Raw genomic sequence first — 6000 nt, forward strand, 5'->3', positions numbered from 1 at the left:
GATGGTAGTATCTGTTTTAGTTTACCATGTAGTTTTACCACCCAAATGTATGTTTTATATGTATGTATTGCCATCCCTGTTTCCTTCTTTTAAACTTCATCTAAATGCAGTTATACTGTATATAACCTATTGGGTCCAAATTTCTCCCTCAAAATTTGAATTTCATCTATATTATTGTATATACTAGAGTTGTTTTATTTTCATTGCTGAATGTTTTCTATGGTGTGAACATATCATAGTTTATTCTCTCCATCTGACAACCCTTGCCTTTTATTGGACTCTTAGTTCCACAAATATTTAATGTGATTATTGATACGGTTGGATTTAGTTCCGTAATTTTATGATTTGTTATTTGTCTCATCTGTTTTTAAACTTCATTTCAATAGACTTTATTTTTTGAGCACTTTTAGGTTCACAGGAAAATTGAGTGGAAGTTTCAGAGTTTCTTCATCTGTTCCCTGTTCTCACGCATGCTGTCATTAACAATATCTCCCACCAGAATAGTACAGGGGTTCTAACTGCTGACTCTACACTGGCACATCGTAATCACCCCAAATCCATAATTTACAGTAGGGCTTACTTTTGATGTTGTACATTATGTGGATTTGAACAAATATATAATGGCATGTTCTTTGATCTTTTTTCCTGTCTAGCCTTCTTTTAGCTTAATTGATTACTTATAAAATTTCCAATTAACTTTAGCTTTTTAGCAAAGTTTTCCTTACTTTTAAAAAATTTATTTATTTTAATTGGATTATAATTACTGTATAATATTGTAGTGGTTTTTGCCACACATTGACATGAATCAGCCATGGGTGCACATGTGTCCCCGCTATCCTGAACCCCTTCCCACCTTCCTCCACATCCCAACCCTCTGGGTGGTCTCACAGCACCGGCTTTGAATGCCCTGCTTCATACTTCAAACTTGCACTTGTCATCTGCTTTACATAGGGTAATATACATGTTTCAGTGCTAGTCTCTCAAATCATCCCACTGTTGCCTTCTCCCACATAGTGCTGAAGTCTGTTCTTTACATCTGTCTCTCTTTTGCTGTCTTGCATATAGTGTCACCATCATTACCATCTTTCTAAATTCCATACAAATGCATTAATATACTGTATTGGTGTCTCTCTTTCTGACTGACTTTGTCTGTAAAATAGGTTCCAGTTTCATCCACCTCATTAGAACTAACTCCAATGCATTCCTTTTTATAACTGTGTAATATTCTATTGTGTATATGTACCACAGCTTCCTTATCCATGCATCTGCCAGTGGACACCTAGGTTGCTTCCATGTCCTAGCTACTGTAAAGAGTACTGCAATGAACATTGGGGAACATGTGTCTCTTTCAATTCTGGTTTCCTTAGTGTGTATGCCCAGCAGTGGGATTGCTGAGTTTTATGGCAGTTCTATTTCCAGGTTTTAAGAAATCTCCACACTGTTCTCCATAGTGGCTATACCAGTTTGCATTCCCACCAACAGTGTAAGAGGGAGGGTTCCCTTTTTTCCACACCCTTTCCAGCATTTACTGTCTCTGGACTTTTTGATGGCAGCCATTCTGACCAGCATGAGATGGTACCTCATCGTGGTTTTGATTTGCATTTCTCTGATAACAAGTGATGTTGAGCATCTTTTCATGTGCTTACTAGCCATCTGTATGTCTTCTTTGGAGAAATGTCTGTTTAGTTGTTTGGCCCACTTTTTGATTGGGTTGTTCATTTTTTTGGTATTGAGCTGTATGAGCTACTTGTATATTTTGGAGATTAATTCTTTGTCAGTTGTTTCATTTGCTATTATTCTCTCCCATTTGGAAGGCTGCCTTTTCACCTTAATTATAGTTTTCTTCATTATTCAAAAGCTTTTAAATTTAATTAGGTTCCATTTGTTTATTTTTGTTTTTATTTCCATTACTCTGGGAGATGGGACATAGAGGATCTTGCTGTGATTATAGTTTCTGGTCTTACATTTAGATCTTTAATCCATTTTGAGTTTATTTTTGTGTATGATGTTAGAAAGTATTGTAGTTTCAGTCTTTTATACATGGTTGACCAGTTTCCCCAGCACCACTTGTTAAAGAGACTGTCTTTTCTCCATTGTATGTTTTTGCCTACTGTGTCAAAAATAAGTGTCAAAATAGGTGTGTGGATTTATCTCTGGGCTTTCTATTTTGTTCCATTGATCTGTATTTCTGTCTTTGTGCCAGTACCATACTGTCTTGAAGACTGTAGCTCTGTAGTATAGTCTGAAGTCAGGCAGGTTGATTCCTCCAGTTCCATTTTTCTTTCTCAAGATTGCTTTGGCTGTTTGAGGTTTTTTATGTTTCCATACAAATTGTGAAATTATTTGTTCTAGTTCTGTGAAAAATACCATTGGTAACTGGAAAGGGGTTGTGTTGAATCTATAGGTTGCTTTGGGTAGTATATTCATTTTCACTATATTGATTCTTCCAATCCACAAACATGGTATATTTCTTCATCTATTTGTGTCATCTTTGATATCTTTCATCAGTTTTATAGTTTTCTATATATAGGGCTTTTGTTTCTTTAGGTAAATTTATTCCTAAGTATTTTATTCTTTTCATCACAATGGTGAATGGGATTGTTTCCTTAATTTCTTTCTGTTTTTTCATTGTTAGTGTATAGGAATGCAAAGGAGTTCTGTGTATAAAATTAATACACAGAATATAAAATTAATATCCTGAAACTTTACTATATTCATTGATTAGCTCTAGTAAGTTTCTGGTGGGATCTTTATGGTTTTCAATGTAGAGGATCATGTCAATTGCAAACAATGAGAGTTTTCTTCTTTTCCAATCTGGATTCCTTTTATTTATTTTTCTTCTCTGATTGCTGTGGCTAGGACTTCCAAAACTATATTGAATAGTAGAGGTGAGAGTGGGCACCTTTATCTTGTTCCTGGTTTTAGAGGAAATGCTTGACTCATCTTTATTTCTTCTAGGTCCTTTCTAAACATTTCTTGCATCGTCTCAATCCTTGTCTCTAGTCTATTTATTTGTAACTACATTTTGTTTTCTAGATTTGGGATCATCTTTACTATTATTATTCTGAATTATTTTTCAGGTAGAATGCCTATCTCTTCCTCTTTTGTTTGGTTTGGTAGATTTTTATCATGTTCCTTCACCTGCTGGACATTTCTCTGTCTTTTATTTTGTTTAGCTTACTGTGTTTGGGGTACCCTTTCTGCAGGCTGGAAGTAAATGGCTCCTCTTAATTGTGGAGTCCACTCCCTGTGGGTGAGGTTGGACCAGTATTTTCTCAAGGTTTTCTCTTGGAGGAGCTTGCATCTGTATTCTGGTGAGTGGAGCTGGATCTCTTATCTTTAGAGTGCAATGCAAGTGTCCAGTAGTGAGTTTTGAGGTGTCTGTGGGTTTGGCATAGCTTCGGGCAGCCTGTCTTTTAATGTTCTGGGCTGTGTTCCAGTTTTTCTGGAGAATTAGCATGGTGTGTCTTGCACTGGAACTTGCTGGCTCTTGTGTGGAGCTTGGTTTCAGCATAGGTATGGAGACTTTTGGGTGAGCTCTTGTCTATTAATGTTTCCTGGAGTCAGGAGTTTTCTGATGGTCTAAAGTTCTGGAGTTAAGCCTCCTGCCTCTGGCTTTCAGGCCTTCTCTTACAGTAGCTCCAAGACTTCTCTGTCCATATAGCACAGAAGATAAAGCCCCTACACTAATGGTGAAACAATTCTCCATAGCCAGGAACACCCAGAGACATTTTCAGTCATATAGAGAAGACAAGATGGAGGAAGGAGATAGAGGTGACCTGGAGGAGAAAAGGGAGAGAGCAATCAAGCCATAATCAAATCCCTAAGTGAAAATGGATATTGATTATATTCCTAAAGGTACAAAATTGATAACAAATATCAAAAAGCAATGATTAAAAACCTAGAACAGAAGTTAGACTCCAAAAAATACAATATAAAAAATATAAAAGAAAATCTATCACAAAAATTTTTTTAAAATATATGAAATTTGTTTTTTTAAAAAAATAGAAGTTTTTTAAATGGTAGTAATAGGCTATATAAATGAAAGTTAAAGGAATAATAACTAAATTTTTTTAAAAATTAAAAAATGATAATAGTAAAAATTTATCTGGGAATTTCTCTAGAGCTGCTGTGAGCAGTATGGGGTTAGTTCATTGTCAAATAGTCCCTCATTCCAACTTGTACTTGTTCTCAAGGTCTATGGTTGCCCCTCAAATGCACAGTCTCATCATTAACTGCAGGGTTTTAATCTGTTACACCTGTCACTTCCAGAGCGTTTTCCCCTTCTTTGTTTATTTCTGCCTCCTCTGTTTGCAAGTCTTTTCAGTGTCTAACTTTCCCTGACACAAGGGAGCAAAGGAGGCCACTCATTTAGGCTCACTTGTTCAGTTTTTCTTTGGGGAGGGAAGGACACTGCAAACAAATGCCATTGGCATGTGTGGGCAGCACTCACAATGGATGGACAACACTGGGTTTGCCAGAGCCCAAGGTGGTGTCACTTCCCGAGTCCACACTGCTAAGGCTTCAGGATGCTTTGCAAGGGCACTGTCCCAGGTGGGCGCTGAGTGTCGTGCACTTCCCAGGTCTAAGCCACTCAGGTTCTCAGGTCCTCCACAAGGGCACAGACCCAGATGGACTGTGTGTTTTGTGCCCTTCCCAGGTTGAGCAGCCAAAGTGACCAGGTGCTTGGCAAGTGCACTGTCCTAGGTGGGCCATGCATCTTATGCACCTCCCTAGTCCCAGCCTCTCAGTGTCCTAGGTGTGCCTTTAGGGCACAGTCTCAGGTGTGCCGTGTGTCTCCTCTGGGGAGCTGATCTCAGGCTGTGACACTCCTGACAGATATCAACCTCCAGGATCCCAGAAAGACGTGGTTATCAATGGGGAGCCTGCTCATGGTTTGGTGGAAGATGCAGTCTCTGGGGCCAAGATTCCAGCAGCCCGTTGCCTTGCAATTCTGGCTGTTGCACAACTGCCTCTCTGCCTCTGCAGAGGAAGGGCCCTCTGTGGCAGCTGTCTTTCTCTCTTCTGCTATTTGCTCAATCCTTTGTTCTGTGAGCATGCCAGGGGTCACCGTTTGGAGTTAGAACCTCCTGTGGGAAAGGATTTGTTGTTGTGTTGTTTTTTTGTTTTTTTGGTTTCTCTGGCACGGTTTGGGTTGCTATCTCACATTAGCTCCCTCAGATTGTCCTCAGGGAATTCAGGACCAGTCTTTACCCTAAGGACCAGTGATGAAGCTTGTGCCTTCCCTCCCAGCCCCAACTCGCTGCTGGTGGATGCAAGCATCGGTGTCACTTCTCTTGTAGTAGTTGTAGTTAGGTGCGTATTCTGTGGGTTGTTTTTGTTTTTGTTTTTGTTTTTCCTGGCCATGTTGCCCTCTGAGATTCCAAAGTTCCCCACAGACACACCTGTAAGAGGGTTTCCTATTGTGTGGAAAGTTCTCCTCCTTCATGACTCCCTCCCCAGGATGAGTCTCCATCCCTAAATCTTTTGTCTTTGTTTTCATCTTTTATATTTTGTCCTACTTCCTTTCAAAGAGACTGGGCTGCCATTCTGTGTGCCTGGTGTCCTCTACCAGCATTCAGAAGTTGTTTTGTGAAAGTTGCCCAACATTCAAATGATCTTTTGATGAATCTGTTGGGGAGAAAGTGGTCTCTCCACCCTATTCCTTTGCCATCTTGGGACCACCTCTAATTATGTTATTTTTTTAATTTTTCTCCTCAGCTTCTGAAAGCATTTTTTATTAAACTTCTTAATATAACTGTATTTCATACCACAGGGATCCCATATACCCTTCATGCATTTACCCCCAATGATAATATCTTGTGTAGCTGTGCTATAATGCCACAAACAGGAAATTAACATAGATATAATCCACCCAAGCTCGATTTCACCAGTTATGTTAAAATAACTTTTCATATCTCTAGGATAAATGCCTAAGTGTGCAATTGCTAAATCATATGGTAATTCATGTTTAGTTTTCCATGAATCAGTCAAATTGTT

The sequence above is a fragment of the Capricornis sumatraensis genome, chromosome 16 (assembly GCF_032405125.1).
Source record: "Capricornis sumatraensis isolate serow.1 chromosome 16, serow.2, whole genome shotgun sequence".
Taxonomy (NCBI): Eukaryota; Metazoa; Chordata; class Mammalia; order Artiodactyla; family Bovidae; genus Capricornis; species Capricornis sumatraensis.